Source organism: Stenella coeruleoalba (assembly GCF_951394435.1).
Source record: "Stenella coeruleoalba genome assembly, contig: scaffold_49, whole genome shotgun sequence".
Taxonomy (NCBI): Eukaryota; Metazoa; Chordata; class Mammalia; order Artiodactyla; family Delphinidae; genus Stenella; species Stenella coeruleoalba.
Genome location: NW_027646118.1, coordinates 2,098,466 through 2,125,126, shown reverse-complemented (window position 1 = coordinate 2,125,126; position 26,661 = coordinate 2,098,466). Strand labels below are relative to the sequence as shown.

The following is a 26,661-nucleotide window of genomic DNA, read 5'->3' as shown; positions in this document are numbered from 1 at the left end:
GCCAAGAGGACTTGAAAGCGGGGCAGAATTGCAGGAAACCGATTTCAGGAGGTAGACTGTAATTGCATTGAAAGCATAGGAAAAGAGGCAGAACGTCCATAATGATGCACTTGGCCAAAAAGGGCGTATGCGTTTTTTCCTGAATATATTCAGGAAAAAACGCATACGCCCTTTTTGGCCAACCAAGCAAGCTTGCAAATGAAATCTGAACTACAAAGAAGTCTCACTTCCCCCCCGGTCAAAAGGGCCATCTGAAAAAAGTGTAAAATCCAGAAAGGCAGGACAGGCCATGGAGAACTGGGAGCCTTGTTATGCTGATGGGCGGGATGTAAATTGCCAACAGACACTCAGGAGAAGTGTATGGTGTTTCCTGAAACATCTAAAAAACAAAGCAACAGAGCCTAGGGCACTTCCACTTATGGTCCTATAGCTTAGGGAAATTAAAATCAAAAAGACACAGCCACCCCAAAGTTTGGGATGCCTCTGTTTACAAGAACCTCGTTTACAGTACAAGTTCAACATCGCAGAAAGTGAAAAATGGATAAAGAAGTTGTGGTATTTACTTACAAAGCAATATCACTCAGCCATGAAATCTATGTCATCAGGCCCTTAGCAGCACAATGAGTGGATTCAGGTATGATGATTCTAACTGAAATAAGTCACACAGAAAAAGAAACATCATAAGATATCACTAATACACGGAATGTAAACTTGGCTACACAGGAACTGAATTCCAAAACAGAACAGGGTCTCAAATTTAGAAAACCAACTTATGCTTGCTTAAGGGTAAAGGTGAGTTGGGGTGCTGCTTAAAACCAGAGATTGAAATGAGCACAGATAAAGTTCCTTAAGCCAAATATGGAATAGACAAGAGCTACTCCTTGCTCAACGAAATGGACTCAACACCGCATATTAAACGCCTAAGAATGTACCTGACTAGTAAGTATCTTAAAACCTATGGATTGCTATGTCTCCAAAAGAGAATCAAGCGTGTGTACAGGGACATAAACGCAGCAGTGATAGGATTGGAGAGGTTCGGTGAGCAAATGAAGACCTCTGAAGTCATATTGCATGGTACCCATTCCACGGGTCTCAACTCTCCAGGTTTAAGGTATTCTTCCTTCAGCTAAAACATGCATGAGGAACCCAGAGTATGATCAACCGTGTGAACGGGAGCCGTGTTTAAATATGTCTCAGTTTTCCTCCCCTGGTACTCGGGTGCAACATTCCAGACGCTTTACTAACACTCTCTCCACTTGGAGAGTCAACGCCTTTAACCTCCTGTTTGGCCCAGTTTGCAATTTCTGCGGAAGATGAACAGGAATAGGGAGAACCAATGAGAGACTAGCTGGAGGTGTCTGGACGGGCAAATTTAACTCTCATTTCCCACCAGGAAGAGGAAATAACCAAAGGCTCAGCGTGCCGTGCCGGAACCAGATTAGGGCCTGAAGCCATCCTGCGGTGTTGCGGCCAGCTCAAAAGAAAGCGAGTTGAAGAAAAGAGCTCAGGGGCACTGTAATTCACAAACCTTCAGAGTTATAAATGACAGCTATCGTCCAAAAATATACTGAAGTAAGGCTGCCAAGAGGACTTGAAAGCCGGGCAGAATTGCAGGAAACCGATTTCAGGAGGTAGACTGGAATTGCATTGAAAGCATAGGAAAAGAGGCAGAACGTCCACAATGGTGCACTTGGCCAAAAAGGGCGTATGCGTTTTTTCCTGAATATATTCAGGAAAAAACGCATACACCCTTTTTGGCCAACCAAGCAAGCTTGCAAAGGAAATCTGCACTACAATGAAGTCTCACTTCCCCCGATCAAAAGGGCCATCTGAAAAAAGTGTAAAATCCAGAAAGGCAGGACAGGCCATGGAGAACTGGGAGCCTTGTTATGCTGATGGGCGGGATGGAAATTGCCAACAGACACTCGGGAGAAGTGTATGGTGTTTCCTGAAACATCTAAAAAACAAAGCAACAGAGCCTAGGGCACTTCCACTTATGGTCCTATAGCTTAGGGAAATTAAAATCAAAAAGACACAGACACCCCAAAGTTTGGGACGCCTCTGTTTACAAGAATCTCGTTTACCGTACAAGTTCAATATCACAGAAAGTGAAAAATGGATAAAGAACTTGTGGTACTTACGTACAATGAAGTATCACTCAGCAATGAAATCTATGTCATCAGGCCCGTAGCAGCATAATGAGTGGATTCAGGTACGATGATTCTAACTGAAATAAGTCACACAGAAAAAGAAACATCATAAGATATCACTAATATACGGAATGTAAATTTGGCTACACAGGAACTGAATTCCAAAACAGAACAGGGTCTCAAATTTAGAAAACCAACTTATGCTTGCTTAAGGGGAAAGGTGAGTTGGGGTGCTGCATAAAACCAGAGATTGAAATGAGCACAGATAAAGATCCTTAAGCCAAATATGGAATAGACAAGAGCTATTCCTTGCTCAACGAAATGGACTCAACACCCCATATTAAACGCCTAAGAATGTACCTGACTAGTAAGTATCTTAAAACCTATGGATTGCTATGTCTCCAAAAGAGAATCAAGCGTGTGTACAGGGACATAAACGCAGCAGTGATAGGATTGGAGAGGTTCGGTGAGCAAATGAAGACCTTTGAAGTCATATTGCATGGTACCCATTCCACGGGTCTCAACTCTCCAGGTTTAAGGTATTCTTCCTTCAGCTAAAACATGCATGTGGAACCCAGAGTACGATGAACCATGGGAACGGGAGACGTGTTCAAATATGTTTCAGTTTTCCTCCCCTGGTACTCGGGTGCAACATTCCAGACGCTTTACTAACACTCTCCCGACTTGGAGAGTCAGCGCCTTTAACCTCCTGATGGCCCAGTTTGCAATTTCTGTGGAAGATGAACAGGAATAGGGAGAACCAATGAGAGACTAGCTGGAGGTGTCTGGACGGGCAAATTTAACTCTCATTTCCCACCAGGAAGAGGAAATAACCAAAGACTCAGCATGCCATGCCGGAACCAGATTAGGGCCTGAAGCCATCCTGCGGTGTTGCGGCCAGCTCAAAAGAAAGCGAGTTGAAGAAAGGAGCTCAGGGGCACTGTAATTCACAAACCTGCAGAGTTATAAATGACAGCTATCGTCCAAAAATATACTGAAGTAAGGCTGTCAAGAGGACTTGAAAGCGGGGCAGAATTGCAGGAAACCAATTTCAGGAGGTAGACTGGAATTGCATTGAAAGCATAGGAAAAGAGGCAGAACGTCCACAATGATGCACTTGGCCAAAAAGGGCGTATGCGTTTTTTCCTGAATATATTCAGGAAAAAACGCATACGCCCTTTTTGGCCAACCAAGCAAGCTTGCAAAGGAAAGCTGCACTACAATGAAGTCTCACTTCCCCCCGGTCAAAAGGGCCATCTGAAAAAAGTGTAAAATCCAGAAAGGCAGGACAGGCCATGGAGAACTGGGAGCCTTGTTATGCTGATGGGCGGGATGTAAATTGCCAACAGACACTCGGGAGAAGTGTATGGTGTTTCCTGAAACATCTAAGAAACAAAGCAACAGAGCTAGGGCACTTCCACTTATGGTCCTATAGCTTAGGGAAATTAAAATCAAAAAGACACAGCCACCCCAAAGTTTGGGACAGCTCTGTTTACAAGAACATCGTTTACCGTACAAGTTCAATATCACAGAAAGTGAAAAACGGATAAAGAACTTGTGGTACTTACGTACAATGCAGTATCACTCAGCATGAAATCTATGTCATCAGGCTCGTAGCAGCATAATGAGTTGATTCAGGTACGATGATTCTAACTGAAATAAGTCACACAGAAAAAGAAACATCATAAGATATCACTAATACACGGAATGTAAACTTGGCTACACAGGAACTGAATTCCAAAACAGAACAGGGTCTCAAATTTAGAAAACCAACTTATGCTTGCTTAAGGGGAAAGGTGAGTTGGGGTGCTGCATAAAACCAGAGATTGAAATGAACAGAGATAAAGTTCCTTAAGCCAAATATGGAATAGACAAGAGCTACTCCTTGCTCAACGAAATGGACTCAACACCGCATATTAAACGCCTAAGTATGTACCTGACTAGTAAGAATCTTAAAACCTATGGATTGCTATGTCTCCAAAAGAGAATCAAGCGTGTGTACAGGGGCATAAATGCAGCAGTAATAGGATTGGAGAAGATCGGTGAGCAAATGAAGACCCTTTGAAATCATATTGCATGGTACCCATTCCACGGGTTTCAACTACCCAGGTTTAAGGTATTCTTCCTTCAGCTAAAACATGCATGTGGAACCCAGAGTATGATCAACCGTGTGAACGGGAGACGTGTTCAAATATGTCTCAGTTTTTCTCCCCTGGTACTCGGGTGCAACATTCCAGACGCTTTACTAACACTCTCCCAACTTGGAGAGTCAACGCCTTTAACCTCCTGTTTGGCCCAGTTTGCAATTTCTGGGGAAGATGAACAGGAATAGCGAGAACCAATGAGAGACTAGCTGGAGGTGTCTGGACGGGCAAATTTAACTCTCATTTCCCACCAGGAAGACGAATTAACCAAAGGCTCAGTGTGCCGTGCCTGAACCAGATTAGGGCCTGAAACCATCCTGCGGTGTTGCGGCCAGCTCACAAGAAAGCGAGTTGAAGAAAGGAGCTCAGGGACCCTGTAAGGCACAAACCTGCAGAGTTATAAATGACAGCTATCGTCCAAAAATATACTGAAGTAAGGCTGCCAAGATGACTTGAAAGCAGGGCAGAATTGCAGGAAACCGATTTCAGGAGGTAGACTGGAATTGCATTGAAAGCATAGGAAAAGAGGCAGAACGTCCACAATGATGCACTTGGCCAAAAAGGGCATATGCGTTTTTTCCTGAATATATTCAGGAAAAAACGCATACGCACTTTTTGGCCAACCAAGCAAGCTTCCAAAGGAAATCTGCACTACAATGAAGTCTCACTTCCCCCAGGTCAAAAGGGCCATCTGAAAAAAGTGTAAAATCCAGAAAGGCAGGACAGGCCATGGAGAACTGGGAGCCTTGTTATGCTGATGGGCGGGATGTAAATTGCCAACAGACACTCTGGAGAAGTGTATGGTGTTTCCTGAAACATCTAAAAAACAAAGCAACAGAACCTAGGGCAATTCCACTTAGGGTCCTATAGCTTAGGGAAATTAAAATCAAAAAGACACAGCCACCCCAAAGTTTGGAACGGCTCTGTTTACAAGAACCTCCTTTACAGTAGAAGTTCAACATCCCAGAAAGTGAAAAATGGATAAAGAAGTTGTGGTATTTACTTACAAAGCAATATCACTCAGCAACGAAATCTATGTCATCAGGCCCTTAGCAGCACAATGAGTGGATTCAGGTATGATGATTCTAACTGAAATAAGTCACACAGAAAAAGAAACATCATAAGATATCACTAATACACGGAATGTAAACTTGGTTACACAGGAACTGAATTCCAAAACAGAACAGGGTCTCAAATTTAGAAAACCAACTTATGCTTGCTTAAGGGTAAAGGTGAGTTGGGGTGCTGCATAAAACCAGAGATTGAAATGAGCACAGATAAAGTTCCTTAAGCCAAATATGGAATAGACAAGAGCTACTCCTTGCTCAACGAAATGGACTCAACACCGCATATTAAACGCCTAAGTATGTACCTGACTAGTAAGTATCTTAAAACCTATGGATTGCTATGTCTCCGAAAGAGAATCAAGCGTGTGTACAGGGGCATAAATGCAGCAGTGATACGATTGGAGAGGTTCGGTGAGCAAATGAAGACCCTTTGAAGTCATATTGCATGGTACCCATTCCAAGGGTTTCAACTACTCTGGTTTAAGGTATTCTTCCTTCAGCTAAAACATGCATGTGGAACCTAGAGTATGATCAACCATGTGATCGGGAGATGTGTTCAAATATGTCTCAGTTTTCGTACCCTGGTACTCGGGTGCAACATTCCAGACACTTTACTAACACTCTCCCGACTTGGAGACTCAGTCCCTTTAACCTCCTGTTTGGCCCAGTTTTCAATTTCTGCGGAAGATGAACAGGAATAGCGAGAACCAATGAGAGACTAGCTGGAGGTGTCTGGACGGGTAAATTTAACTCTCATTTCCCACCAGGAAGAGGAATTAACCAAAGGCTCAGCATGCCGTGCCGGAACCAGATTAGGGCCTGAAGCCATCCTGCGGTGTTGCGGCCAGCTCAAAAGAAAGCGAGTTGAAGAAAGGAGCTCAGGGGCACTATAATTCACAAACCTGCAGAGTTATAAATGACAGCTATCGTCCAAAATATACTGAAGTAAGGCTGCCAAGAGGACTTGAAAGCGGGGCAGAATTGCAGGAAACCGATTTCAGGAGGTAGACTGGAATTGCATTGAAAGCATAGGAAAAGAGGCAGAACGTCCACAATGATGCACTTGGCCAAAAAGGGCGTATGTATTTTTTCCTGAATATATTCAGGAAAAAACGCATACGCACTTTTTGGCCAACCAAGCAAGCTTGCAAAGGAAATCTGCACTACAATGAAGTCTCACTTCCCCCCGGTCAAAAGGGCCATCTGAAAAAAGTGTAAAATCCAGAAAGGCAGTACAGGCCATGGAGAACTGGGAGCCTTGTTATGCTGATGGGCGGGATGTAAATAGCCAACAGACATTCTGGAGAAGTGTATGGTGTTTCCTGAAACATCTAAAAAACAAAGCAACAGAGCCTAGGGCACTTCCACTTAAGGTCCTATAGCTTAGGAAAATTAAAATCAAAAAGACACAGCCACCCCAAAGTTTGGGACGCCTCTGTTTACAAGAACCTCGTTTACCGTAAAGTTCAATATCGCAGAAAGTGAAAAATGGTTAAAGAACTTGTGGTACTTATGTACAATGCAGTATCACTCAGCAATGAATTCTATGTCATCAGGCCCGTAGCAGCATAATGAGTGGATTCAGGTACGATGATTCTAACTAAAATAAGTCACACAGAAAAAGAAACATCATAAGATATCACTAATACACGGAATGTAAACTTGGCTACCCAGGAACTGAATTCCAAAACAGAACAGGGTCTCAAATTTAGAAAACCAACTTATGCTTGCTTAAGGGGAAAGGTGAGTTGGGGTGCTGCATAAAACCAGAGATTGAAATGAGCACAGATAAAGTTCCTTAAGCCAAATATGGAATAGACAAGAGCTATTCCTTGCTCAACGAAATGGACTCAACACCCCATATTAAACGCCTAAGAATGTACCTGACTAGTAAGTATCTTAAAACCTATGGATTGCTATGTCTCCAAAAGAGAATCAAGCGTGTGTACAGGGACATAAACGCAGCAGTGATAGGATTGGAGAGGTTCAGTGAGCAAATGAAGACCTTTGAAGTCATATTGCATGGTACCCATTCCACGGGTCTCAACTCTCCAGGTTTAAGGTATTCTTCCTTCAGCTAAAACATGCATGTGGAACCCAGAGTATGATCAACCATGTGAACGGGAGACGTGTTCAAATATGTCTCAGTTTTCCTCCCCTGGTACTCGGGTGCAACATTCCAGACGCTTTACTAACACTCTCCCGACTTGGAGAGTCAGTCCCTTTAACCTCCTGTTTGGCCCAGTTTCCAATTTCTGCGGAAGATGAACAGGAATAGCGAGAACCAATGAGAGACTAGCTGGAGGTGTCTGGACGGGCAAATTTAACTCTCATTTCCCACCAGGAAGAGGAATTAACCAAAGGCTCAGCGTGCCGTGCTGGAACCAGATTAGGGCCTGAAGCCATCCTGCGGTGTTGCGGCCAGCTCAAAAGAAAGCGAGTTGAAGAAAGGAGCTCAGGGGCACTGTTATTCACAAACCTGCAGAGTTATAAATGACAGCTATCATCCAAAAATATACTGAAGTAAGGCTGCCAAGAGGACTTGAAAGCGGGGCAGAATTGCAGGAAACCGATTTCAGGAGGTAGACTGGAATTGCATTGAAAGCATAGGAAAAGAGGCAGAACGTCCACAATGATGCACTTGGCCAAAAAGGGCGTATGCGTTTTTTCCTAAATATATTCAGGAAAAAACGCATACGCCCTTTTTGGCCAACCAAGCAAGCTTGCAAAGGAAATCTGCACTACAATGAAGTCTCACTTCCCCCCGGTCAAAAGGGCCATCTGAAAAAAGTGTAAAATCCAGAAAGGCAGGACAGGCCATGGAGAACTGGGAGCCTTGTTATGCTGATGGGCGGGATGTAAATTGCCAACAGACACTCCGCAGAAGTGTATGGTGTTTCCTGAAACATCTAAAAAACAAAGCAACAGAGCCTAGGGCATTTCCACTTATGGTCCTATAGCTTAGGGAAATTAAAATCAAAAAGACACAGCCACCCCAAAGTTTGGAACGGCTCTGTTTACAAGAACCTCGTTTACAGTACAAGTTCAACATCGCAGAAAGTGAAAAATGGATAAAGAAGTTGTGGTATTTACTTACAAAGCAATATCACTCAGCCATGAACTCTATGTCATCAGGCCCTTAGCAGCACAATGAGTGGATTCAGGTACGATGATTCTAACTGAAATAAGTCACACAGAAAAAGAAACATCATAAGATATCAGTAATACACGGAATGTAAACTTGGCTACACAGGAACTGAATTCCAAAACAGAACAGGGTCTCAAATTTAGAAAACCAACTTATGCTTGCTTAAGGGGAAAGGTGAGTTGGGGTGCTGCATAAAACCAGAGATTGAAATGAGCACAGATAAAGTTCCTTAAGCCAAATATGGAATAGACAAGAGCTATTCCTTGCTCAACGAAATGGACTCAACACCCCATATTAAACGCCTAAGAATGTACCTGACTAGTAAGTATCTTAAAACCTATGGATTGCTATGTCTCCAAAAGAGAATCAAGCGTGTGCACAGGGACATAAACGCAGCAGTGATAGGATTGGAGAGGTGCAGTGAGCAAATGAAGACCTTTGAATTCATATTGCATGGTACCCATTCCACGAGTCTCAACTCTCCAGGTTTAAGGTATTCTTCCTTCAGCTAAAACATGCATGTGGAACCCAGAGTACGATGAACCATGGGAACGGGAGACGTGTTCAAATATGTCTCAGTTTTCCTCCCCTGGTACTCGGGTGCAACATTCCAGACGCTTTACTAACACTCTCCCCCTTGAAGAGTCAGCGCCTTTAACCTCCTGTTTGGCCCAGTTTGCAATTTCTGTGGAAGATGAACAGGAATAGGGAGAACCAATGAGAGACTAGCTGGAGGTGTCTGGACGGGCAAATTTAACTCTCATTTCCCACCAGGAAGAGGAAATAACCAAAGACTCAGCATGCCGTGCCGGAACCAGATTAGGGCCTGAAGCCATCCTGCGGTGTTGCGGCCAGCTCACAAGAAAGCGAGTTGAAGAAAGGAGCTCAGGGGCACTGTAATTCACAAACCTGCAGAGTTATAAATGACAGCTATCGTCCAAAAATAGACTGAAGTAAGGCTGTCAAGAGGACTTGAAAGCGGGGCAGAATTGCAGGAAACCGATTTCAGGAGGTAGACTGGAATTGCATTGAAAGCATAGGAAAAGAGGCAGAACGTCCACAATGATGCACTTGGCCAAAAAGGGCGTATGCGTTTTTTCCTGAATATATTCAGGAAAAAACGCATACGCCCTTTTTGGCCAACCAAGCAAGCTTGCAAAGGAAAGCTGCACTACAATGAAGTCTCACTTCCACCCGGTCAAAAGGGCCATCTGAAAAAAGTGTAAAATCCAGAAAGGCAGGACAGGCCATGGAGAACTGGGAGCCTTGTTATGCTGATGGGCGGGATGTAAATTGCCAACAGACACTCGGGAGAAGTGTATGGTGTTTCCTGAAACATCTAAAAAACAAAGCAACAGAGCCTAGGGCACTTCCACTTATGGTCCCATAGCTTAGGGAAATTAAAATCAAAAAGACACAGCCACCCCAAAATTTGGGACGCCTCTGTTTACAAGAACCTCGTTTACAGTACAAGTTCAACATCGCAGAAAGTGAAAAATGGATAAAGAACTTGTGGTACTTACGTACAATGCAGTATCACTCAGCAATGAAATCTATGTCATCAGGCCCTTAGCAGCACAATGAGTGGATTCAGGTACGATGATTCTAACTGAAATAAGTCACACAGAAAAAGAAACATCATAAGATATCAGTAATACACGGAATGTAAACTTGGCTACACAGGATCTGAATTACAGAACAGAACAGGGTCTCAAATTTAGAAAACCAACTTATGCTTGCTTAAAGGGAAAGGTGAGTTGGGGTGCTGCATAAAACCAGAGATTGAAATGAGCACAGATAAAGTTCCTTAAGCCAAATATGGAATAGACAAGAGCTACTCCTTGCTCAACGAAATGGACTCAACACCCCATATTAAACGCCTAAGAATGTACCTGACTAGTAAGTATCTTAAAACCTATGGATTGCTATGTCTCCAAAAGAGAATCAAGCGTGTGTACAGGGGCATAAACGCAGCAGTGATAGGATTGGAGAGGTTCGGTGAGCAAATGAAGACCCTTTGAAGTCATATTGCATGGTACCCATTCCACGGGTTTCACCTACCCAGGTTTAAGGTATTCTTCCTTCAGCTAAAACATGCATGTGGAACCTAGAGTATGATCAACCATGTGATCGGGACACGTGTTCAAATATGTCTCAGATTTCGTACCCTGGTACTCGGGTGCAACATTCCAGACGCTTTACTAACACTCTCCTGACTTGGAGAGTTAGTCCCTTTAACCTCCTGTTTGGCCCAGTTTGCAATTTCTGCGGAAGATGAACAGGAATAGCGAGAACCAATGAGAGACTAGCTGGAGGTGTCTGGACGGGCAAATTTAACTCTCATTTCCCACCAGGAAGAGGAATTAACCAAAGGCTCAGCGTGCCGTACCGGAACCAGATTAGGGCCTGAAGCCATCCTGCGGTGTTGCGGCCAGCTCAAAATAAAGCGAGTTGAAGAAAGGAGCTCAGGGGCACTGTTATTCACAAACCTGCAGAGTTATATATGACAGCTATCATCCAAAAATATACTGAAGTAAGGCTGCCAAGAGGACTTGAAAGCGGGGCAGAATTGCAGGAAACCGATTTCAGGAGGTAGACTGGAATTGCATTGAAAGCATAGGAAAAGAGGCAGAACGTCCACAATGATGCACTTGGCCAAAAAGGGCGTATGCGTTTTTTCCTGAATATATTCAGGAAAAAACGCACACGCCCTTTTTGGCCAACCAAGCAAGCTTGCAAAGGAAATCTGCACTACAATGAAGTCTCACTTCCCCCCGGTCAAAAGGGCCATCTGAAAAAAGTGTAAAATCCAGAAAGGCAGGACAGGCCATGGAGAACTGGGAGCCTTGTTATGCTGATGGGCGGGATGTAAATTGCCAACAACCACTCCGGAGAAGTGTATGGTGTTTCCTGAAACATCTAAAAAACAAAGCAACAGAGCCTAGGGCACTTCCACTTATGGTCCTATAGCTTAGGGAAATTAAAATCAAAATGACACAGCCACCCCAAAGTTTGGGACGCCTCTGTTTACAAGAACCTCGTTTACAGTACAAGTTCAACATCGCAGAAAGTGAAAAATGGATAAAGAAGTTGTGGTATTTACTTACAAAGCAATATCACTCAGCAATGAAATCTATGTCATCAGGCCCTTAGCAGCACAATGAGTGGATTCAGGTATGATGATTCTAACTGAAAAAAGTCACACAGAAAAAGAAACATCATAAGATATCAGTAATACACGCAATAAACTTGGCTACACAGGAAATGAATTACAGAACAGAACAGGGTCTCAAATTTAGAAAACCAACTTATGCTTAATTAAGGGTAAAGGTGAGTTTGGGTGCTCCATAAAACCAGAGATCGAAATGAGCACAGATAAAGTTCCTTAAGCCAAATATGGAATAGACAAAAGCTACTCCTTGCTCAACGAAATGGACTCAACACCGCATATTAAACGCCTAAGAATGTACCTGACTAGTAAGTATCTTAAAACCTATGGATTGCTATGTCTCCGAAAGAGAATCAAGCATGTGTACAGGGGCATAAACGCAGCAGTGATAGGATTGGAGAGGTTCGGTGAGCAAATGAAGACCCTTTGAAGTCATATTGCATGGTACCCATTCCACGGGCTTCTAATACCCAGGTTTAAGGTATTCTTCCTTCAGCTAAAACATGCATGTGGAACCTAGAGTATGATCAACCATGTGATCGGGAGACATGTTCAAACATGTCTCAGTTTTCGTACCCTGGTACTCGGGTGCAACATTCCAGACGCTTTACTAACACTCTCCCGACTTGGAGAGTCAGTCCCTTTAACCTCCTGTTTGGCCCAGTTTGCAATTTCTGCGGAAGATGAACAGGAATAGCGAGAACCAATGAGAGACTAGCTGGAGGTGTCTGGACGGGCAAATTTAACTCTCATTTCCCACCAGGAAGAGGAATTAAACAAAGGCTCAGCGTGCCGTGCCGGAACCAGATTAGGGCCTGAAGCCATCCTGCGGTGTTGCGGCCAGGTCACAAGAAAGCGAGTTGAAGAAAGGAGCTCAGGGGCACTGTAATTCACAAACCTGCAGAGTTATAAATGACAGCTATCGTCCAAAAATAGACTGAAGTAAGGCTGCCAAGAGGACTTGAAAGCGGGGCAGAATTGCAGGAAACCGATTTCAGGAGGTAGACTGGAATTGCATTGAAAGCATAGGAAAAGAGGCAGAACGTCCACAATGATGCACTTGGCCAAAAAGGGCGTATGCGTTTTTTCCTGAATATATTCAGGAAAAAACGCATACGCCCTTTTTGGCCAACCAAGCAAGCTTGCAAAGGAAATCTGCACTACAATGAAGTCTCACATCCCCCCGGTCAAAAGGGCCATCTGAAAAAAGTGTAAAATCCAGAAAGGCAGGACAGGCCATGGAGAACTGGGAGCCTTGTTATGCTGATGGGCGGGATGTAAATTGCCAACAGACACTCGGGAGAAGTGTATGGTGTTTCCTGAAACATCTAAAAAACAAAGCAACAGAGCCTAAGGCACTTCCACTTATGGTCCTATAGCTTAGGGAAATTAAATTCAAAAAGACACAGCCACCCCAAAGTTTGGGACGGCTCTGTTTACAAGAACCTCGTTTACAGTACAAGTTCAATATCACAGAAAGTGAAAAATGGATAAAGAACTTGTGGTACTTACGTACAATGCAGTATCACTCAGCAATGAAATCTATGTCATCAGGCCCGTAGCAGCATAATGAGTGGATTCAGATACGATGATTCTAACTGAAATAAGTCACACAGAAAAAGAAACATCATAAGATATCACTAATACACGGAATGTAAACTTGGCTACACAGGAACTGAATTACAAAACATAACAGGGTCTCAAATTTAGAAAACCAACTTATGCTTGCTTAAGGGAAAAGGTGAGTTGGGGTGCTGCATAAAACCAGAGATTGAAATGAGCACAGATAAAGTTCCTTAAGCCAAATATGGAATAGACAAGAGCTACTCCTTGCTCAACGAAATGGACTCAACACCGCATATTAAACGCCTAAGAATGTACCTGACTAGTAAGTATCTTAAAACCTATGGATTGCTATGTCTCCGAAAGGGAATCAAGCATGTGTACAGGGACATAAACGCAGCAGTGATAGGATTGGAGAGGTTCGGTGAGCAAATGAAGACCCTTTGAAGTCATATTGCATGGTACCCATTCCACGGGTTTCAACTACCCAGGTTTAAGGTATTCTTCCTTCAGCTAAAACATGCATGTGGAACCTAGAGTATGATCAACCATGTGATCGGGAGACATGTTCAAATATGTCTCAGTTTTCGTACCCTGGTACTCGGGTGCAACATCCCAGACGCTTTACTAACACTCTCCCGACTTGGAGAGTCAGTCCCTTTAACCTCCTGTTTGGCCCAGTTTGCAATTTCTGCGGAAGATGAACAGGAATAGCGAGAACCAATGAGAGACTAGCTGGAGGTGTCTGGACGGGCAAATTTAACTCTCATTTCCCACCAGGAAGAGGAAGTAACTAAAGGCTCACCGTGCCACGCCGGAACCAGATTAGGGCCTGAAGCCATCCTGTGGTGTTGCGGCCAGCTCACATGAAAGCGAGTTGAAGAAAGGAGCTCAAGGTCACTGTAATTCACAAACCTGCAGAGTTATAAATGACAGCTATCGTCCAAAAATATACTGAAGTAAGGCTGCCAAGAGGACTTGAAAGCGGCGCAGAATTGCAGGAAACCGATTTCAGGAGGTAGACTGGAATTGCATTGAAAGCATAGGAAAAGAGGCAGAACGTCCACAATGATGCACTTGGCCAAAAAGGGCGTATGAATTTTTTCCTGAATATATTCAGGAAAAAACGCATATGCCCTTTTTGGCCAACCAAGCAAGCTTGCAAAGGAAATCTGCACTACAATGAAGTCTCACATCCCCCCGGTCAAAAGGGCCATCTGAAAAAAGTGTAAAATCCAGAAAGGCAGGACAGGCCATGGAGAACTGGGAGCCTTGTTATGCTGATGGGCGGGATGTAAATTGCCAACAGACACTCGGGAGAAGTGTATGGTGTTTCCTGAAACATCTAAAAAACAAAGCAACAGAGCCTAGGGCACTTCCACTTAGGGTCCTTTAGCTTAGGGAAATTAAATTCAAAAAGACACAGCCATCCCAAAGTTTGGGACGGCTCTGTTTACAAGAACCTCGTTTACAGTACAAGTTCAACATCGCAGAAAGTGAAAAATGGATAAAGAAGTTGTGGTATTTACTTACAAAGCAATATCGCTCAGCAATGAAATCTATGTCATCAGGCCCTTAGGAGCACAATGAGTGGATTCAGGTACGATGATTCTAACTGAAATAAGTCACACAGAAAAAGAAACATCATAAGATATCACTAATACACGGAATGTAAACTTGGCTACACAGGAATTGAATTACAAAACATAACAGGGTCTCAAATTTAGAAAACCAACTTATGCTTGCTTAAGGGAAAAGGTGAGTTGGGGTGCTGCATAAAACCAGAGATTGAAATGAGCACAGATAAAGTTCCTTAAGCCAAATATGGAATAGACAAGAGCTACTCCTTGCTCGACGAAATGGACTCAACACCGCATATTAAACGCCTAAGAATGTACCTGACTAGTAAGTATCTTAAAACCTGTGGATTGCTATGTCCCCGAAAGGGAACCAAGCATGTGTACAGGGGCATAAACGCAGCAGTGATAGGATTGGAGAGGTTCGGTGAGCAAATGAAGACCCTTTGAAGTCATATTGCATGGTACCCATTCCACGGGTTTCAACTACCCAGGTTTAAGGTATTCTTCCTTCAGCTAAAACATGCATGTGGAACGTAGAGTATGATCAACCATGTGATCGGGAGACATGTTCAAATATGTCTCAGTTTTCGTACCCTGGTACTCGGGTGCAACATCCCAGACGCTTTACTAACACTCTCCCGACTTGGAGAGTCAGTCCCTTTAACCTCCTGTTTGGCCCAGTTTGCAATTTCTGCGGAAGATGAACAGGAATAGCGAGAACCAATGAGAGACTAGCTGGAGGTGTCTGGACGGGCAAATTTAACTCTCATTTCCCACCAGGAAGAGGAAGTAACTAAAGGCTCACCGTGCCACGCCGGAACCAGATTAGGGCCTGAAGCCATCCTGTGGTGTTGCGGCCAGCTCACAAGAAAGCGAGTTGAAGAAAGGAGCTCAAGGTCACTGTAATTCACAAACCTGCAGAGTTATAAATGACAGCTATCGTCCAAAAATATACTGAAGTAAGGCTGCCAAGAGGACTTGAAAGTGGGGTAGAATTGCAGGAAACCGATTTCAGGAGGTAGACTGGAATTGCATTGAAAGCATAGGAAAAGAGGCAGAACGTCCACAATGATGCACTTGGCCAAAAAGGGCGTATGCGTTTTTTCCTGAATATATTCAGGAAAAAACGCATACGCCCTTTTTGGCCAACCAAGCAAGCTTGCAAAGGAAATCTGCACTACAATGAAGTCTCACATCCCCCCGGTCAAAAGGGCCATCTGAAAAAAGTGTAAAATCCAGAAAGGCAGGACAGGCCATGGAGAACTGGGAGCCTTGTTATGCTGATGGGCGGGATGTAAATTGCCAACAGACACTTGGGAGAAGTGTATGGTGTTTCCTGAAACATCTAAAAAACAAAGCAACAGAGCCTAGGGCACTTCCACTTAGGGTCCTATAGCTTAGGGAAATTAAATTCAAAAAGACACAGCCATCCCAAAGTTTGGGACGGCTCTGTTTACAAGAACCTCGTTTACAGTACAAGTTCAACATCGCAGAAAGTGAAAAATGGATAAAGAAGTTGTGGTATTTACTTACAAAGCAATATCACTCAGCAATGAAATCTATGTCATCAGGCCCTTAGGAGCACAATGAGTGGATTCAGGTACGATGATTCTAACTGAAATAAGTAACACAGAAAAAGAAACATCATAAGATATCACTAATACACGGAATGTAAACTTGGCTACACAGGAACTGAATTACAAAACATAACAGGGTCTCAAATTTAGAAAACCAACTTATGCTTGCTTAAGGGAAAAGGTGAGTTGGGGTGCTGCATAAAACCAGAGATTGAAATGAGCACAGATAAAGTTCCTTAAGCCAAATATGGAATAGACAAGAGCTACTCCTTGCTCAACGAAATGGACTCAACACCCCATATTAAACGCCTAAGAATGTACCTGACTAGTAAGTATCTTAAAACCTATGGATTGCTATGTCTCCGAAAGGGAATCAAGCATGTGTACAGGGACATAAACGCAGCAGTGATAGGATTGGAGAGGTTCGGTGAGCAAATGAAGACCCTTTGAAGTCATATTGCATGGTACCCATTCCACGGGTTTCAACTACCCAGGTTTAAGGTATTCTTCCTTCAGCTAAAACATGCATGTGGAACCTAGAGTATGATCAACCATGTGATCGGGAGACATGTTCAAATATGTCTCAGTTTTCGTACCCTGGTACTCGGGTGCAACATCCCAGACGCTTTACTAACACTCTCCCGACTTGGAGAGTCAGTCCCTTTAACCTCCTGTTTGGCCCAGTTTGCAATTTCTGCGGAAGATGAACAGGAATAGCGAGAACCAATGAGAGACTAGCTGGAGGTGTCTGGACGGGCAAATTTAACTCTCATTTCCCACCAGGAAGAGGAAGTAACTAAAGGCTCACCGTGCCACGCCGGAACCAGATTAGGGCCTGAAGCCATCCTGTGGTGTTGCGGCCAGCTCACAAGAAAGCGAGTTGAAGAAAGGAGCTCAAGGTCACTGTAATTCACAAACCTGCAGAGTTATAAATGACAGCTATCGTCCAAAAATATACTGAAGTAAGGCTGCCAAGAGGACTTGAAAGTGGGGCAGAATTGCAGGAAACCGATTTCAGGAGGTAGACTGGAATTGCATTGAAAGCATAGGAAAAGAGGCAGAACGTCCACAATGATGCACTTGGCCAAAAAGGGCGTATGCGTTTTTCCCTGAATATATTCAGGAAAAAACGCATACGCCCTTTTTGGCCAACCAAGCAAGCTTGCAAAGCAAATGTGCACTACAATGAAGTCTCACATCCCCCCGGTCAAAAGGGTCATCTGAAAAAAGTGTAAAATCCAGAAAGGCAGGACAGGCCATGGAGAACTGGGAGCCTTGTTATGCTGATGGGCGGGATGTAAATTGCCAACAGACACTCGGGAGAAGTGTATGGTGTTTCCTGAAACATCTAAAAAACAAAGCAACAGAGCCTAGGGCACTTCCACTTATGGTCCTATAGCTTAGGGAAATTAAAATCAAAAAGACACAGCCACCCCAAAGTTTGGGACGCCTCTGTTTACAAGAACCTCGTTTACAGTACAAGTTCAACATCGCAGAAAGTGAAAAATGGATAAAGAAGTTGTGGTATTTACTTACAAAGCAATATCACTCAGCAATGAAATCTATGTCATCAGGCCCTTAGGAGCACAATGAGTGGATTCAGGTACGATGATTCTAACTGAAATAAGTAACACAGAAAAAGAAACATCATAAGATATCACTAATACATGGAATGTAAACTTGGCTACACAGGAACTGAATTACAAAACATAACAGGGTCTCAAATTTAGAAAACCAACTTATGCTTGCTTAAGGGGAAAGGTGAGTTGGGGTGCTGCATAAAACCAGAGATTGAAATGAGCACAGATAAAGTTCCTTAAGCCAAATATGGAATAGACAAGAGCTACTCCTTGCTCAACGAAATGGACTCAACACCGCATATTAAACGCCTAAGAATGTACTTGACTAGTAAGTATCTTAAAACCTATGGATTGCTATGTCTCCGAAAGGGAATCAAGCATGTGTACAGGGACATAAACGCAGCAGTGATAGGATTGGAGAGGTTCGGTGAGCAAATGAAGACCCTTTGAAGTCATATTGCATGGTACCCATTCCACGGGTTTCAACTACCCAGGTTTAAGGTATTCTTCCTTCAGCTAAAACATGCATGTGGAACCTAGAGTATGATCAACCATGTGATCGGGAGACATGTTCAAATATATCTCAGTTTTCGTACCCTGGTACTCGGGTGCAACATCCCAGACGCTTTACTAACACTCTCCCGACTTGGAGAGTCAGTCCCTTTAACCTCCTGTTTGGCCCAGTTTGCAATTTCTGCGGAAGATGAACAGGAATAGCGAGAACCAATGAGAGACTAGCTGGAGGTGTCTGGACGGGCAAATTTAACTCTCATTTCCCACCAGGAAGAGGAAGTAACTAAAGGCTCACCGTGCCACGCCGGAACCAGATTAGGGCCTGAAGCCATCCTGTGGTGTTGCGGCCAGCTCACAAGAAAGCGAGTTGAAGAAAGGAGCTCAAGGTCACTGTAATTCACAAACCTGTAGAGTTATAAATGACAGCTATCGTCCAAAAATATACTGAAGTAAGGCTGCCGAGAGGACTTGAAAGTGGGGCAGAATTGCAGGAAACCGATTTCAGAAGGTAGACTGGAATTGCATTGAAAGCATAGGAAAAGAGGCAGAACGTCCACAATGATGCACTTGGCCAAAAAGGGCGTATGCGTTTTTTCCTGAATATATTCAGGAAAAAACGCATACGCCCTTTTTGGCCAACCAAGCAAGCTTGCAAAGCAAATCTGCACTACAATGAAGTCTCACATCCCCCCGGTCAAAAGGGTCATCTGAAAAAAGTGTAAAATCCAGAAAGGCAGGACAGGCCATGGAGAACTGGGAGCCTTGTTATGCTGATGGGCGGGATGTAAATTGCCAACAGACACTCGGGAGAAGTGTATGGTGTTTCCTGAAACAACTAAAAAACAAAGCAACAGAGCCTAGGGCACTTCCACTTATGGTCCTATAGCTTAGGGAAATTAAATTCAAAAAGACACAGCCATCCCAAAATTTGGGACGGCTCTGTTTACAAGAACCTCGTTTACCGTACAAGTTCAATATCACAGAAAGTGAAAAATGGATAAAGAACTTGCGGGACTTACGTTCAATGCAGTATCACTCAGCAATGAAATCTATGTCATCAGGCCCTTAGCAGCACAATGAGTGGATTCAGGTATGATGATTCTAACTGAAATAAGTCACACAGAAAAAGAAACATCATAAGATATCAGTAATATACGGAATAAACTTGGCTACACAGGAAATGAATTACAGAACAGAACAGGGTCTCAAATTTAGAAAACCAACTTATGCTTGCTTAAGGGTAAAGGTGAGTTGGGGTGCTGCATAAAACCAGAGATTGAAATGAGCACAGATAAAGTTCCTTAAGCCAAATATGGAATAGACAAGAGCTACTCCTTGCTCAATGAAATGGACTCAACACCGCATATTAAACGCCTAAGAATGTACCTGACTGGTAAGTATCTTAAAAGCTATGGATTGCTATGTCTCCGAAAGGGAATCAAGCATGTGTACAGGGGCATAAGCGCAGCAGTGATAGGATTGGAGAGGTTCGGTGAGGAAATGAAGACCCTTTGAAGTCATATTGCATGGTACCCATTCCACGGGTTTCAACTACCCAGGTTTAAGGTATTCTTCCTTCAGCTAAAACATGCATGTGGAACCTAGAGTATGATCAACCATGTGAACGGGAGTCATGTTCAAATATGTCTCAGTTTTCGTACCCTGGTACTCGGGTGCAACATTCCAGACGCTTTACTAACACTCTCCCGACTTGGAGAGTCAGTCCCTTTAACCTCCTGTTTCGCCCAGTTTGCAATTTCTGCGGAAGATGAACAGGAATAGCGAAAACCAATGACAGACTAGCTGGAGGTGTCTGGACGGGCAAATTTAACTCTCATTTCCCACCAGGAAGAGGAATTAACCAAAGGCTCAGCGTGCCGTGTCGGAACCAGATTAGGGCCTGAAGCCATATTGCCGTGTTGCGGCCAGGTCACAAGAAAGCGAGTTGAAGAAAGGAGCTCAGGGGCACTGTAATTCACAAACCTGCAGAGTTATAAATGACAGCTATCGTCCAAAAATATACTGAAGTAAGGCTGCCAAGAGGACTTGAAAGTGGGGCAGAATTGCAGGAAACCGATTTCAGCAGGTAGACTGGAATTGCATTGAAAGCATAGGAAAAGAGGCAGAACGTCCACAATGATGCACTTGGCCAAAAAGGGCATATGCGTTTTTTCCTGAATATATTCAGGAAAAAACGCATACGCCCTTTTTGGCCAACCAAGCAAGCTTGCAAAGGAAATCTGCACTACAATGAAGTCTCACTTCCCCCCGGTCAAAAGGGCCATCTGAAAAAAGTGTAAAATCCAGAAAGGTAGGACAGGCCATGGAGAACTGGGAGCCCTGTTATGCTGATGGGCGGGATGTAAATTGCCAACAGACACTCGGGAGAAGTGTATGGTGTTTCCTGAAACATCTAAAAAAGAAAGCAACAGAGCCTAGGGCACTTCCACTTATGGTCCTATAGCTTAGGGAAATTAAAATCAAAAAGACACAGCCACCCCAAAGTTTGGGACGCCTCTGTTTACGAGAATCGCGTTTACCGTACAAGTTAAATATCACAGAAAGTGAAAAATGGATAAAGAACTTGTGGTACTTACGTACAATGCAGTATCACTCAGCAATGAAATCTATGTCATCAGGCCCATAGCAGCATAATGAGTGGATTCAGGTACGATGATTCTAACTGAAATAAGTCACACAGAAAAAGAAACATCATAAGATATCACTAATACACGGAATGTAAACTTGCCTACACAGGAACTGAATTCCAAAACAGAACAGGGTCTCAAATTTAGAAAACCAACTTATGCTTGCTTAAGGGTAAAGGTGAGTTGGGTTGCTGCATAAAACCAGAGATTGAAATGAGCACAGATAAAGTTCCTTAAGCCAAATATGGAATACACAAGAGCTACTCCTTGCTCAACGAAATGGACTCAACACCCCATATTAAATGCCTAAGAATGTACCTGACTAGTATGTATCTTAAAACCTATGGATTGCTATGTCTCCAAAAGAGAATCAAGCGTGTGTACAGGGGCATAAACGCAGCAGTGATAGGATTGGAGAGGTTCGGTGAGCAAATGAAGACCCTTTGAAGTCATATTGCATGGTACCCATTCCACGGGTCTCAACTCTCCAGGTTTAAGGTATTCTTCCTTCAGCTAAAACATGCATGTGGAACCCAGAGTATGATCAACCGTGTGAACGGGAGACATGTTCAAATATGTCTCAGTTTTCCTCCCCTGGTACTTGGGTGCAACTTTCCAGACGCTTTACTAACACTCTCCCGACTTGGAGAGTCAGCGCCTTTAACCTCCTGTTTGGCCCAGTTTGCAATTTCTGCGGAAGATGAACAGGAATAGCGAGAACCAATGAGAGACTAGCTGGAGGTGTCTGGACGGGCATATTTAACTCTCATTTCCCACCAGGAAGAGGAAATAACCAAAGGCTCAGCGTGCCTTGCCGGACAAGATTAGGGCCTGAAGCCATCATGCGGTGTTGCGGCCAGCTCAAAAGAAAGCGAGTTGAAGAAAGGAGCTCAGGGGCACTGTATTTCACAAACCTGCAGAGTTATAAATGGCAGCTATCGTCCAAAAATATACTGAAGTAAGGCTGCCAAGAGGACTTGAAAGCGGGGCAGAATTGCAGGAAACCGATTTCTGGAGGTAGACTGGAATTGCATTGAAAGCATATGAAAAGAGGCAGAGCGTCCACAATGATGCACTTGGCCAAAAAGGGCGTATGCGTTTTTTCCTGAATATATTCAGTTAAAAACGCATACACCTTTTTTGGCCAACCAAGCAAGCTTGCAAAGAAATCTGCACTACAATGAAGTCTCACTTCCCCCCGGTCAAACGGTCCACCTGAAAAAAGCGTAAAATCCAGAAAGGCAGGACAGGCCATGGAGAACTGGGAGCCTTGTTATGCTGATGGGCGAGATGGAAATTGCCAACAGATACTCGGGAGAAGTGTATGGTGTTTCCTGAAATATCTAAAAAACAAAGCTACAGAGCCTAGGGCACTTCCACTTATGGTCCTATAGCTTAGGGAAATTAAAATCAAAAAGACACAGCCACCCCAAAGTTTGGGACGCCTCTGTTTACAAGAACCTCATTTACCGTACAAGTTCAATATCACAGAAAGTGAAAAATGGATAAAGAACTTGTGGTACTTACGTACAATGCAGTATCACTCAGCAATGAAATCTATGTCATCAGGCCCGTAGCAGCATAATGAGTGGATTCAGGTACGATGATTCTAACTGAAATAAGTCACACAGAAAAAGAAACATCATAAGATATCACTAATACACGGAATATAAACTTGGCTACACAGGAACTGAATTCCAAAACAGAACAGGGTCTCAAATTTAGAAAACCAACTTATGCTTCCTTAAGGGGAAAAGTGAGTTGGGGTGCTGCATAAAACCAGAGATTGAAATGAGCACAGATAAAGTTCCTTAAGCCAAATATGGAATAGACAAGAGCTACTCCTTGCTCAACGAAATGGACTCAACACCCCATATTAAACGCCTAAGAATGTACCTGACTAGTAAGTATCTTAAAACCTATGGATTGCTATGTCTCCAAAAGAGAATTAAGTGTGTGTACAGGGGCATAATCGCAGCAGTGATAGGATTGGAGAGGTTCGGTGAGCAAATGAAGACCCTTTGAAATCATATTGCATGGTACCCATTACACGGGTCTCAACTCTCCAGGTTTAAGGTATTCTTCCTTCTGCTAAAACATGCATGTGGAACCCAGAGTATGATCAACCATGTGAACGGGAGATGTGTTCAAATATGTCTCAGTTTTCCTCCCCTGTTACTCGTGTGCAACATTCCAGACGCTTTACTAACACTCTCCCCACTTGGAGAGTCAGCGCCTTTAACTTCCTGTTTGGCCCAGTTTGCAATTGCTGCGGAAGATGAACAGGAATAGGGAGAACAAATGAGAGACTAGCTGGAGGTGTCTGGACAGGCAAATTTAACTCTCATTTCCCACCAGGAAGAGGAAATAACCAAAGGCTCAGCGTGCCATGCCGGAACCAGATTAGGGCCTGAAGCCATCCTGCGGTGTTGCGGCCAGCTCACAAGAAAGCGAGTTGAAGAAAGGAGCTCAGGGCACTGTAATTCACAAACCTGCAGAGTTATAAATGACAGCTATCGTCCAAAAATATACTGAAGTAAGGCTGCCAAGAGGACTTGAAAACGGGGTAGAATTGCAGGAAACCGATTTCAGGAGGTAGACTGGAATTGCATTGAAAGCATAGGAAAAGAGGCAGAGCGTCCACAATGATGCACTTGGCCAAAAAGGGCGTATGCGTTTTTTCCTGAATATATTCAGGAAAAAGCGCATACGCCCTTTTTGGCTAACCAAGCAAGCTTGCAAAGAAATCTGCACTACAATGAAGTCTCACTTCCCCCCGGTCAAACGGGCCATCTGAAAAAAGCGTAAAATCCAGAAAGGCAAGACAGGCCATGGAGAACTGGGAGCCTTGTTATGCTGATGGGCGGGATGTAAATTGCCAACAGACACTCGGGAGAAGTGTATGGTGTTTCCTGAAACATCTAAAAAACAAAGCAACAGAGCCTAGGGCACTTCCACTTATGGTCCTTTAGCTTAGGGAAATTAAAATCAAAAAGACACAGCCACCCCAAAGTTTGGGACGCCTCTGTTTACAAGAACTTCGGTTACCGTACAAGTTCAATATCACTGAAAGTGAAAAATGGATAAAGAACTTGTGGTACTTACGTACAATGCAGTATCACTCAGCAATGAAATCTATGTCATCAGGCCCGTAGCAGCATAATGAGTGGATTCAGGTACGATGATTCTAACTGAAATAAGTCACACAGAAAAAGAAACATCATAAGATATCACTAATACACGGAATGTAAACTTGGCTACACAGGAACTGAATTACAGAACAGAACAGGGTCTCAAATTTAGAAAACCAACTTATGCTTGCTTAAGGGGAAAGGTGAGTTGGGGTGCTGCATAAAACCAGAGATCGAAATGAGCACAGATAAAGTTCCTTAAGCCAAATATGGAATAGACAAGAGCTACTCCTTGCTCAACGAAATGGACTCAACACCGCATATTAAACGCCTAAGAATGTACCTGACTAGTAAGTATCTTAAAACCTATGGATTGCTATGTCTCCGAAAGAGAATCAAGCATGTGTACAGGGGCATAAACGCAGCAGTGATAGGATTGGAGAGGTTCGGTGAGCAAATGAAGACCCTTTGAAGTCATATTGCATGGTACCCATTACACGGGTCTCAACTCTCCAGGTTTAAGGTATTCTTCCTTCAGGTAAAATATGCATGTGGAACCCACAGTATGATCAACCGTGTGAATCGGAGACGTGTTCAAATATATCTCAGTTTTCCTCTCCTGGTACTCTTGTGCAACATTCCAGATGCTTTACTAACACTCTCCCCACTTGGAGAGTCAGCGCCTTTAACCACCTGTTTGGCCCAGTTTGCAATTTCTGCGGAAGATGAACAGGAATAGGGAGAACCAATGAGACACTAGCTGGAGGTGTCTGGACACGCAAATTTAACTCTCATTTCCCACCAGGAAGAGGAAATAACCAAAGGCTCAGCGTGCCGTGCCGGAACCATATTAGGGCCTGAAGCCATCCTGCGGTGTTGCGGCCAGCTCACAAGAAAGCGAGTTGAAGAAAGGAGCTCAGGGACACTGTAATTCACAAACCTGCAGAGTTATAAATGACAGCTATCGTCAAAAAATATACTGAAGTAAGGCTGCCAAGAGGACTTGAAAGCGGGGCAGAATTGCAGGAAACCGATTTCAGGAGGTAGACTGGAATTGCAATGAAAGCATAGGAAAAGAGGCAGAGCGTCCACAATGATGCACTTGGCCAAAAAGGACGTATGCGTTTGTTCCTGAATATATTCAGGAAAAAACGCATACGCCCTTTTTGGCCAACCAAGCAAGCTTGCAAAGGAAATCTGCACTACAATGAAGTCTCACTTCCCCCCGGTTAAACGGGCCATCTGAAAAAAGCGTAAAATCCAGAAAGGCACGACAGGCCATGGAGAACTGAGAGCCTTGTTATGCTGATGGGCGGGATGTAAATTGCCAACAGACACTTGGGAGAAGTGTATGGTGTTTCGTGAAACATCTAAGAAACAAAGCAACAGAGCCTAGGGCACTTCCACTTATGGTCCTATAGCTTAGGGAAATTAAAATCAAAAAGACACAGCCACCCCAAAGTTTGGGACGCCTCTGTTTACAAGAACCTCGTTTACCGTACAAGTTCAATATCACAGAAAGTGAAAAATGGATAAAGAACTTGTGGTACTTACGTACAATGCAGTATCACTCAGCAATGAAATCTATGTCATCAGGCCCGTAGCAGCATAATGAGTGGATTCAGGTACGATGATTCTAACTGAAATAAGTCACACAGAAAAAGAAACATCATAAGATATCACTAATACACGGAATGTAAACTTGGCTACACAGGAACTGAATTCCAAAACAGAACAGGGTCTCAAATTTAGAAAACCAACTTATGCTTGCTTAAGGGGAAAGGTGAGTTGGGGTGCTGCATAAAACCAGAGATTGAAATGAGCACAGATAAATTTCCTTAAGCCAAATATGGAATAGAAAAGAGCTACTCCTTGCTCAACGAAATGGACTCAACACCCCATATTAAACGCCTAAGAATGTACCTGACTAGTAAGTATCTTAAAACCTATGGATTGCTATGTATCCGAAAGAGAGTCAAGTGTGTGTACAGGGGCATAATCGCAGCAGTGATAGGATTGGAGACGTTCCGTGAGCAAATGAAGACCCTTTGAAGTCATATTGCATGGTACCCATTCCACGGGTCTCAACTCTCCAGGTTTAAGGTATTCTGCCTTCTGCTAAAACATGCATGTGGAACCCAGAGTAAGATCAACCGTGTGAACGGGAGACGTGTTCAAATATGTCTCAGTTTTCCTCCCCTGGTACTTGAGTGCAACATTCAAGACGCTTTACTAACATTCTCCCCACTTGGAGAGTCAGCGCCTTTAACCTCCTGTTTGGCCCAGTTTGCAATTTCTGCGGAAGATGAACAGGAATAGGGAGAACCAATGAGAGACTAGCTGGAGGTGTCTGGACGGGCAAATTTAACTCTCATTTCCCACCAGGAAGAG

At 43.6% G+C, this 26,661-nt stretch overlaps 1 long non-coding RNA gene across 1 annotated transcript in view; it reads right to left on the bottom strand.

Moving 5' to 3' along the window:
• LOC307181316 overlaps nucleotides 1-26,661 on the bottom strand; it is a 187,971-nt gene that overhangs the window by 105,236 nt on the left and 56,074 nt on the right. Inside the window, exons 2-3 of the long non-coding RNA XR_013826438.1 lie at nucleotides 2,142-2,227; nucleotides 568-649 (exon numbers count right to left, since the gene is read on the bottom strand). This is a non-coding gene — a long non-coding RNA (uncharacterized lncRNA). The remainder of the gene's footprint in view (nucleotides 1-567; nucleotides 650-2,141; nucleotides 2,228-26,661) is intronic.